The sequence below is a fragment of the Phocoena sinus genome, chromosome 3 (assembly GCF_008692025.1).
Source record: "Phocoena sinus isolate mPhoSin1 chromosome 3, mPhoSin1.pri, whole genome shotgun sequence".
Lineage (NCBI taxonomy): Eukaryota > Metazoa > Chordata > Mammalia > Artiodactyla > Phocoenidae > Phocoena > Phocoena sinus.
In genome coordinates, this window is record NC_045765.1 from 20489950 (window position 1) to 20502171 (window position 12222).

Sequence of the window (12222 nt, forward strand, 5' to 3'; positions counted from 1 at the left end):
GAATGAAGAAAACAAATCCTGATCCCTTACTTTCTTCTTCTAAAATAATTTTTAATTAAACATTTATAGTACATGAAAAAAATGTGCAAATGCAAATCAAAACCACAATGAGATAACATTTCACACCCATAGGGTGGCTTATTATTAGAAGAAAAAAAGGGAAAAACAAGTTTTGGCAAGGATGTGGAGAAATTGGAACCCTCATGCATTGCTGGTGGGAATGTAAAATGGTGCAGCTGCTGGGGAGAACAGTTTGGCCGTTCCTCAAAAAGTTAGAATTACCATATGATCCAGCAATTTGACTCCTAGGTATTTTCCCAAAAGCCTTGAGAGCAGGGACTCAAACAGATACTTATCCACCAATCTACAGAGCATTATTCATAATAGCCAAAGGTAGAAATCACCCAACGATTCATCAGCAGATGAATGGTATATCCACACAGTGGAATTCTATTCAGCCTTAAAATGGATGGAAATTATGACATATGCTACACCATGGATGAAAGTTTAGGAAACTATGCTAAATATAATAAGCCAGTCACAAAGAGACAAATATTTTATGATTCTACTTATGTGAGTTACCTAGAATAGGTAAATTCATAGAGACAGAAAAACAGAGGTTATCAGGGGTTGGGGGAAGGGAAATGGGGAGTTATTTAATTGGTACAGAGTTTCTATTTGGGATGATGAAAAAGTTCTAGAAGTTGAGAGTGCTGATGGTTGCATAATGTTGTGACCATACTGTGCCACTGAATCGAACATTAAAAATGGCTGTAATGTAAATTTTATGTATATTTTAACCACAATAAAAATATGTGAATACTTTCCTTTTATTAAAAAATTCAAACGTTATAGACAAGGTGGCCTCTTTGACCACCTCCTCCATCCTGATTCTGGTTCCCCCTCTTCAGTGCTGCTGTGTTTACCCCTCTAGAGCTTTTTTTTTTTTAACATTTACCTATATTCATATGTACTTATTCAAAATGACACGTATTTTCAGCTTTATCCAAAAAGCATGTCTGCTTTAGTATGGAGATTTGAAACCATGATTTGCAGTAAAAATGTTCTAAGCAACAGGGCTTCCTTACTTATTAATGGGGACTTTTTTAGTGGATATACATCTTTAAAGGTTTTTTGTATTTTTATTTTTTTCATTGTGGCAAGTCAGTGCCTGCAGACCCACTTTTGTTTATGCTAAAGCTGTCCAGCTCAGGTTTCTCTCCTGCCTAGGGAACACTCTGTTCCCCTTGCTGGATTCTAGGTATAAACTCCCCGTTTTGGGTCACTCCTCGATTTTGCACTGGACTGCTTTAGTAGGCAGCCTCTCAGTGTGCATAACTTTATTTAAATCATTTTCTTATCCTTTCCTTGTTTCCATTCCAGCTTCTAGTTTGCTGAGATATCAAATAGATGTCAGAGTTTATATTAAAATTTTGTGTTACTATGTTCAAAGATGATGCATCCTCATTTTGAGAAAATTAAGGCAATTTAGAATGGTTACAAAACAGAATGTGTAATAACATTGCAGTTTGATAACATCTTTCCAGACATTTCTTAATGTCAATACCCACAGGTGCCAACACACAATTTTATATAAATGGGATCATAGTATGCACATTGTACTGCAATTGGGCTTTCTTAAATTAAAAAAAAAAAGTCCTTACAGTTTTCTCTGTCAGTGGATATAGATCTACAATATCCATTTTTTGACTCATGATAATATTTTTAAAATAGTATGAGATTTGCTCTTATTTTATAGAAAAGCACAAAGAAGCAAACATTCTCCCATCCCTGATAGCCTGTAGGAAACAGTTTGTTAAATTAAAAGAAACAAATCTATGAGATTAGAAAATTCATGCTACGAAAAGTTACCAAATAAAAAGTGAATGTTGAGAGCCACCCTCCCTTTCCTTGTTCATCTTCCCAAGGCTAAAATGCCTTTCTTAGTTTCTTGTGAATCCTTCAAAACATACAAACTTATTTATATATACTTATTTCTATCTTTCTATCTCCTTTTTGTCTGTTTTTAACACAAAAGATCATAGTATACACAGTTATTTACTTTGCTTTTTCATTTAATATGTTATGGGGATAGTTCCCTAACTGCAAGGTATAAAAAATATATATTATAATATATAATATAATATAACATAATGCATATATTTCTGAGCTGCATAAAAAGTCATTTGTTATAATATGCCACAATTTATTTAATTAGTTCCCTATCATGGTAATTTTGGATGTTCCTAGGGTTTTGCTTGTTTGTTGTGTGGTTTAGATTTTACTCCTACTGGTAGAACAGTGTTGCAAGAATATCTATGTACTTATCTTAAGTCTTATCAGCATATCTACAGAGAAAATCCTAAGCATTGAGGACTGGGTTAAAGGATATATGTGTTTTACATTTTGATGGAAATTGACCAAATTATTATCCAGAAAGGTTGCACCAAATAACCTGCCAACAAAAGTGTTTGAGTGCTTGTTTCTGAAACTTCCACAAGCATTGGTTATCAAAAATTTTAGTTGTTGCCAATCAAATACATTAAAATTGGTGTCTTGTTCTGATTTACATTTAGTTTATTATGAATGAAGTTGAGATACTTAAAAAAATTTCATTGGCCATTTGTAGTTTTTTTCTTGAAATTGTTCATACACATTCACTATTTTTTTTCTCCTGGGCTGTTCATCTTTTTCAATAGCTATCAGTAGAATTTGTATGAATACCTAATGTTTAATGAGCAAAGTATTACATTATTTTATAATTTATTCAACTACCTAACAATGAACACTTAGGATGTTTACAATATCATACTGCAGTTTCAAGTATTCTTATACTTACATACTTATCTGGACCAAATATCTCTTTAAGTTAGATTTCTAGAAATGGAATTCCTTATTTAAAGCCAAATTCTTTGTCAAATTTTTCAAAACAATTTTCGTCGTTTGATGGGGGATGGTCCACGTGGAAGGAAAAAAAGAAACAGGAACTAAATAGTTCCTCCTAATTGCAGGGGTAATCAGCTGTAAATTAGAGTTGAACTATTAGGCTGATTGATGATGTTATCATCCTAGTTGCTTTCCTCAGTAAGCTTCTTAAAAATCCTAAATCTCCTTCTCTACTTGTGTGCCCAGACCTCCTGGGAGTCCGTGAATTCTATGGAGAAAAAAATTAAACTAACTTTGTAATTGTCAAGTGAACAATAGTATTTAAAAATTGTAAGCACATTCTGAATCATTTTATGGCCATGCCTTTTTAACGTTGGCTTTACATTTCTGTTTACAGTTGTCTGAGTCGGTACATACTATTTGAAGGAACATTTGGCATCATGGTAGTTCATTAATTTAAGTTGAATGGAGGAAAGTAGTGGGAGAATTGAGTCAGTTACCTATGGCACTGGTGGACTCCTGGGGAAACAGTTCAAAAGAAACTGTGCACAAGCAATCCGTTAAATTAGAAGAATATAGGAAACTATTTGGGGGAGGATGAATTACTTAAATCCTGTCTTTGTATCTAACAATTTGTTCATTAGCAGTAAGTGTAGTAGAAAACATAGAGTGAAGAAATTTTACATTTCTGATTTGAGTAATAATTGGATTAGGTCACCAATTTAGGCCAAATTGTATTAATGACCACAGTGCCAGCCTCAGTTTTATAGGAATTATCAGGATTTAAAATTTTAACTGCATTAAAGGATTCCAGGATTGCTTGGGTGGGCTGCCTTGAGTTAGTAAAGAAATGAAGTTATTAACACAATTTTGTACAACATAATTATCTGAACAGATGTTTTCTGTATTTGTATTCTTGACAGACAAAATCAAATAGACAAAAATTGGTTTGTTCTCATTTATTGACCAAATATGGATTTATTTGATTGTTATGAGGATATCTCTCTCTATATATATAGATATATATACAGATAGACATATATAAAACATTAATCTATTTTTCTTTTTTCCAATGTTACTTTCTTGAGGAAAGAAAAATCCAAGATAAAACTAACACTTAAATTAAAATTTCCTTTGTCCTTTGTTACCACTACATTCAGTTTTACATACCCATTTGCAATGATATTATGACTAGAGTTTTGATTTCTACATTTCATTTAACATATACCATAACTATTTTTCCATGTTTTAATCTGATTTTATTCTTATTTCCCTTTGCCTTATACACTCTTTCTTGACAACTATCATATAACCAATGTCATTTGCTCAGGTACATGAGCCCACACATTTTTCTCCATAACCAAGTAAACATCTACAAATATATATAGACACATACACACACATGTAAATAAATACATAAAAATATATAGAAGATTGTGAATTTGTCATTTGTTTTTACAAAAGTCAGATCATAAACCACATATATTCCTAAGTTATATCCTTTGTTGCTTAATTCATCAGGGCAGCCCACCAGAGCAGGAGCTATAGATCCAACTTGAGTTTTTAATAACCACATAGTTATCCATACTACACATGTATACATTAATTTACTCTTCCTTTATTAGTGGAAATTCAAGTTGTTTTCAAGTTTTTGTCACTACAAACAATGCCACAGTAAATATTCTCATAGATTCATCCTTAGATTGTTAGGACTAGGATTATTAGATCAAAGGATATGTACATATTTTGTTTTTAATATGTAAGGCCATATTACTTACTTTAGAAAGCTGTGTGTGGAACTTATTTGGATTTCGATTCACACAAACTATGAAAATAAATTTGACATTTGTAAAACAGTTGGAAATTGCAACACTGACTAGATATTTCATTAAATTAAGGAATTTTTGTTATTTTTTAAGATGTGATAATGGTAGAGATACAAACTGAAATATTTATGGATGAAATACATTCCTTCAGAAAAGTACTGGAGGGAAAGAAGTGGATGAAAGGATGGATGAAATAAGAGTGGTCATGAGGGCTTCCCTCGTGGCGGCGCAGTGGTTGAGAGTCCGCCTGCTGATGCAGGGAACACGGGTTTGTGCCTCGGTCCGGGAAGATCCCACATGCCGCGGACCGGCTGGGCCCGTGAGCCATGGCCGCTGAGCCTGCGCGTCCGGAGCCTGTGCTCCGCAATGGGAGAGGTCACAACAGTGAGGGGCCCGCGTACCACACACACACAAAAAAAGAGTGGCCATGAGTTGACAGTTGTTGAAGCTGGTATAATGGGAGCCTATTATACAATGGTCTTCTTTTATATATGTTTGAATTTTTCCATAATAATAATTTTTAAACATTTTAACAATTCACACTGTAGTGTGAATGAGAAAACCTATTTCCATACATTTCCCTTAGCACTGGGTGTTACCACTTTTTGTTTTTTAAAATCTCATGTGTGAATAAAGGTATTTGTTATTGTAATTTGCATTTACTTTACTATTAGTGAGGTTGATTACTATTAGTGAGGTTGAAAGTGTAAAGCTTCCTCACTGGCAGCTAGCATCCGTGCCATGGTATTCCCAAATGAACTTACACAATACTTTCTAGAATATAAGTAAGATGTACACAAGGCCACTCTGGAACAAGACAGAGACAAGACCACTTTGCAGCCATAGAAACAATAAAACAGCTGGAGTGACAGCTGCTCTTTTACCAATGAAAACTTTAGCCTTGCTTTAATTCTGCTTACTAGATAAAAATTATGAAGGTATCAAGCCGCTAAATTGCCCCAATTTCTTGACAGCCTTCAATCCATAACTGGTCTCTACTTCTTAAACTTTTCTGGAATAATCCAGCACAAGTCCAAGTCCTGTGAGAAGTCCCTTCCAATCCTCTTGCTGAGGCCTGTAATTTCTCTGGAGAACTTTCTCCCTTGTGTCAGCAAGGTAAATGAGCCTACTTTTTTCACTATGGATTTGTTACTGGAGGCCTTTGGTCAGTGGGCTTTAAAACAATCTTTTCAAAGTTTATTGTCCATTTGAATTTCCTCTTCTTTGGGACATTTTCCTGGTTCAGTGGGTAGTTCTGAAATTTTCCCTTTTGTTTGAGTCAGTCCCATTGATTACTCTAGGACCCATATGTACTACTTCTTAGTCAGAAGGGGTGAAAAATAAGGATTCTCATTCAGATTGCATCATTCTAGGTTTGATGGCATTAGCAAGAATTTTCAGGATCTTATTGATTCACCAGGAAGGCTGCTGGGAGGTGAGGTTGAAGGTAGGAGCTAAGCTGGACTTCTCTATTTGCTCCAGACAATTCTGGTTGTTTTCTTGGCCACCAATCTTGTTTGGCCAATGTTGATGGCATGTGTGTGTGTGTGTACCATTTATTGCTTGTATCATTAGGTATTGAAAGAGAAAATTCATCACCTTAAATGAGAAGTCTGATATTTATATTAGATTTTGCTTCATATTTTTACAAGCTCTAATGTGAGATAAACATTTAATACTTCTTTGTTAATTGTTCTTTTATTGATATGAAATATCACTATTTGTCCCTTTTAGTGGTTTTTATCTTGAATTCTACCATTTGTTACATTAACATTGTAACATACATAACACAATCTTTTGTTTGGTATGCTGGGAAAATATTTTGATATTTAAAGCCATGTGTCTTCATCCAATATGTAACTCTTTTTCCATTCAAATGACTAGACTCTTAGTCATCCTTTGGCATAAGGGAGATTGTCACAATAGAACCAGAGTACAAAGACGCAATTCTTGGCTTGTGAAGTTCCCAGCTGAGGCTCAGGTATAAGATATTCTGAGCAAGTTTCTTCACCCGGATTCAGAGGAGAGAAGAGCCAAGTCCTGTTCTGTTTGCTCTATCAGTTCTGTTTCCTTAAGTGTTACTTCTGTCTTTTGTGAAGTGTAGTGTTTCTTAGTTTTGTTTTTTCTTTAATTTTTATTTATTTACTTATTTATTTATTTGGTTGCATTGGGTCTTCATTGCTGCGAACGGGCTTTTTTCTAGTTGCGGCGAGCTGGGGCTGCTCTTTGTTGTGGTGCGTGGGCTTCTTATTGCCATGGCTTCTCTTGTTGTGGAGTACGGGCTCTAGGTGTGTGGGCATCAGCAGTTGTGGCACGCAGGCTCAGTAGTTGTGGCTCGTGGGCTCTAGAGTACAGGCTCAGTAGTTGTGGCGCACGGGCTTAGTTGCTCTGCGGCATGTGGGGTCTTCCCGGACCAGGGCTCGAACCTGTGTCCCCTGCATTGGCAGGTGGATTTTTTTTTTTTTTTTTTTTTTTTACGGTACGCGGGCCTCTCACTGTTGTGGCCTCTCCCGTTGCGGAGCACAGGCTCCGGATGCGCAGGCTCAGCGGCCATGGCTCACGGGCCCAGCCGCTCCGCAGCATGTGGGATCTTCCCAGACCAGCGTGCGAACCCGTGTCCCCTGCATCGGCAGGCGGACTCTCAACCACTGCGCCACCAGGGAAGCTCTGGCAGGCGGATTTTTAACCACTGTGCCACAAGGGAAGTCCCTGTTTCTTAGTTTTGATGTTAGAGTTTCCCTCAAATGTTTTGTCATTCTTGGGTTGGGTGTTCATCTTGATTTTTGAAGTTCCCTATTAGTCCACATGTGAATGCTAGATGTGTGTATCTCATCTTCTTGCCAGGAATTTCAGGAGAGTTTGAATTTGCTGCTGGATGGTCTATATATACACCATGGAAACCAGCCTGGATGGTCTATATTAGTGTCCGGTCTTCTGGGACCAGGGACAACTACATTATTACCGTGGGCACTGCAATGCCCTGCCTCTCTGGCTCAGCTACTTACACTCACACTCGCTGCTCTTACCAGGAGGCAGAGGTCTCTACTGCCAGTTGCTTTGCAAAAACTGGGGAAGATTATTTTATTAGTTGCCCCAGTTAGGTCTCATTCCTATTTCCCCGTGTCTACTGCCTCTGAGGTTGGAGAACCTTCAAGTTGCTCTCCAGCTTTGCTTCAGTTTCCTCCACTGGACATTTTAGGTTATGATATTCTCTTTCAATCTGATGCAATTTGCTTTCCATTTTCCAGAGATTTCCTTATAATTCCAGCAGATTAATGTGATTATCAACATCATATCAGCCCTCAACATTTCTGGGTAATTCTCAGTTTGATTTCCTGCTCCCTACAGTTATTTATTTCATACCTTTTCTATTCTCCTTAAACCTCTGACTATTCCCCTTCCTTCATATCGTCAGAAGACCTTACCGTTTACTGCAGAAAGAAAATTGAAGCTATCACATGAGAACTCCCTCATCTTCCCCAAACCAAACTAAAATGCACCCATAACCGCCTCTATCCTTCCTGCCCTCCTGCTGCATTAGAAGTGCTGTTTCTCATCACATTTAAGGTTAATTTCTATAACTGTGTTCTGGGTCCAACTCCCTCCCATTGTCCTCAAACCCTACGCTCTCAACTGCTCTTTCCCTTACCTACATATCCAATTGCTCCTTCCCAACTGGGTCCTTCCCATGCACTTAAACCTTACTAAGTCTGTCCCATCTTAAGAACAACCATAACCCAAACCTTCTTTTCACCTCACTTTACCCTCTAGCTCCCATCCTATTTCTTTTATTTCCTTTGCAAACTTCCCGAGAGAGTCATCTACATTAGCAGCTTCCATTTCCTGGACTCACATTCACTTCTCAACCCACTCCTGTCTAGCTTCCACCCCTCCATACTCCACAGAAATGGTGCTCCCTCAGATCATCTGACTTCTGTGGTGGTTTTAAACTATGGCCACAAATTCTTTAATATTCTTCCTTCAAAAAGTGGAGTCTAATTCCCCTCCGCTTAAGTGTGGGTTGTACTATCTGACTTGCAGCTCATGAACAGAATACACCAGAAGTGATGGCATATGACTTCTGAGGCTGGGTCACAGTGCGGCTTCAACCTGTCTCTCTTGGGTTGTTTGCTCTGGGGAATCCAGCTGTGAATGGGTCATCTTGGAAGGGGATCTTCCAGTCGTGTAAACTCTTGAGATGACCACAGCCTGCCTGACATCTTGGTTATAGCCTCGTGGGGGGCTGAGCCAGAAACACCCAGCTCAGCAGCTCCTGGATTCCTTACTTTCAGAAATTACATGAGTTAACAAACATTTGTTATTGTAAACTGCTGAAGTTTAGGGTATTGTTACACAGCAGTAAATAACTAATATAACCTCCATGCTGTTACATACAAAGAATGCTTAATGTGAGTGTCAGCAGCATTTGGCATTGTTGGCCTCCTCCTCTCTGAAACACTCTTCTCTTTGATCTCATGACACCGATGTCTCCAACCTCTCTGACTCTTCCTTCCCAGAATCCTTTGCAGGCTCTTTCTCCTCTATAAGCAATTAAATGTTGGGCTCCTTAATGTTCAGTCCTAGGCTCACTTCTTTTTCCAATCTAATCTTCCTCCTGGAGAGTTTTCACTCAGCATCTCAGTAAATATGCAGTTGACATTCAAATTTCTTCATCTAGCGCAGACCTCTTCCCAGAACTATTCGCCTATATATCAAACTGCTTGCTCAGCATTGTCCTTGATTATCCCCAAAGCACCTCAGTCTCTGTACTCCAAGAACAAACTATCTTTCCTCTCAAAACTTGGTTCTCTTGGGTGGTGGGGAGATGAGTGAAATAGGTGAGGGAAATTAAGAGGTACAAACTTCCAGTTACAGAATAAATGAGTCACAGGGATGAAATGTATAGCATGGGGAATATAGTCAACAATAATATGATATCTTTGTATGGCGACAGATGGTGACTAGACTGACCATGGTGATTATTTTGTAATGTATATAAATACTGACTCACTATGTTGTGAACCAGGGACTAACTTAGTGTTGTAGGTCAATTATACTTCAAACAAACCCATAGAAAAAGAGACCAGATTTGTGGTTACCAAAGGTGAGGGGTGTGGGGAGGGGAATTGAATGAAGGTGGTCAAAAGATACAAACTTCCAGTTATAAGATAAATAAGTACTAGGGATGTAATGTACAACATGATTAATATAATTAACACTGATATATGTTATACATGAAAGTTGTTAAGAGAGTAAATCCTAAGAGTTCTCATCATAAAGAAAAAAATATATAAAAATTTTGTATGTATATGAGATAGTGAATGTTCATTAAACTTATTGTGGTAGTTATTTCATGATGTATGTAGGTCAAATCATTATGCTGTATACCTTAAACTTATACAGTGCTGTTATGTCAATTATATCTCAATGAAACTGGAAGAAAAAAATTAAAAAATAGTAATTGAAAACTAAAAACAAAAACTTGGTTCCTTTTCTGTGCATTCTATTTCAGAGAATATCACCACTGCAATCATCTATCCAGTTGCTTTGGGCCATCCATGTACCTCCCTCTCCCTAACTACACTTATCTAATCATTTACCAAACCTGTTCATTTTAACTCCTGTATATCTAGTAAATCTATACCATCCAAGCTGTCGTTCTTTCTCACCAGGAGTATTGCAGGAGCCTCCAAACCTATTTCCTTAACGTCTACCCTAGGCTTGTCGCCAGTCTGTTCTCTACACTATTGCCCAAGGGATATTTTCAAATATTTTAAAAAACACGACACAAATCTGGTCATGTTTCCTTTCTGCTTAAAAGTCTTTAATGGTTTCCTATCACTGTTTGGATGAAGCCCTCAAATTCTTAATATGACCTGCTGGTCCTTTCATCCTTTTATCATAGCTTACGTCTCTAGCCTCATTGTGCCCTACTCCCCACTTGCTAAAATTCAGCCATTTTGATCTTTCAGCCCTTCTAATGTGCCATGTTCCCTCTTGCTCCAGGACCTTTGTAGGACTCTCTCTGCAATGTTATTATCGATGGTAGAAGTCAGCATTACCATCCCTGGGTCGGGGAGACTCCCCACACTTTCAGTCTACGTGAGATTCTTTTTTAACCCTCCTAGAGAATTGGGGCCCTTTTCTCTAGAGCGTTACCTCAGTTAATAATTGGGCTGAGAGGTAAGACCCTTTGATTAATATGTGCCCCCACTCCTTCGCCCCCCCCCTTTAAATTATAAGTGCTATGAGAGCACTGAGAGTGCCTAACTTTGTACACTGTTACGGTTCAGTGCCTGGCACAGGGCCCAACACCTGGTGGGCATTTAATGAACAGCATGGACTGTTCCCTAAACCTTTGGAAGGACTTGCACATAAAATTTTCTGGTCTGGTGCCTTTTTTTAAATTTAAAAAATTGGGTAAAATATGCATAACATAAAATTTGCCATCTTAACCATTTTTAAGTATACAGTTCAGTGGTATTAAATACATTCATAATATTGTGCAACCATCATTACCATTCATCTCCATAACGTTTTTTTTTTTTTGGCCATGCCCACGCGGCTTGCGGGATCTTAGTACCCTGGCCAGGGATCAGACCCAGGCCCCCTTGCACTGGAAACGCAGAGTCCTAACCACTGGACAGCCAGGGAATTCCCTCCATAACTCTTTTCATCGTGTAAAACTGCATCTTTATACCCATTAAACCATAACTCTCCATTGCCTCCTCCCCCCAGCCCCTGGCACCCACCATTCTACTTAATGTCTCTATGATTTTAACTAAGTATCTCATGTAAGTGGAATCATACAATATTTATGACTCTTTCTGGGACTGGCTTATTTCACTTAGCCTGATGTCCTCCAAGTTCATCCATTCTGTAGCATGTGTCAGAATTTCCTTCCTTTTAAAGGCTGAATAATATCTCATTATTCAGCCTTTATTTTAAAGGCTGAATAATATACTAAATTTTGCTTATCCATTCATTCGCTGATGGACACTTGAGTTGTGTCCATGTTTTAGCTATTGTGAAATAACACTGCTATGAACATGGGTGTACAAATATCTTTTTGGGACCCTGCTTTTAGTTCTTCTGGGTATATACCCAGAAGTGGAATTGCTATATCATATGGTAATACTTATTTTTAAAATTTTTTGAGGAACTGCCATAGTGTTTTCCATAGTGGCTATACCATTTTACATTCCCACCAACAGTGCACAAGGATTCCAGTTTCTCCACATTGTTGCCAACATTTGTTATTTTCTGTTTAAAATGGTGTCTCTTAAGCACAAAAATTTTAATGTTGATGCAGTTTATCGGATTTTTCTTTTATGGATTATGCTTTTTGTGTGATATCTAAGGATTCTTTGTCTACCCCAAGGTCATGAGGATTTTCTCCTGTTCTAAGAATTTTACAGTTTTAGCTCTTTTTTAGATCTTTGATTCATTTTGAGTTATTTTTTATGAACGATGTAAGTAAGGACCTAAATTCATCTTTTTGCATGTGAAT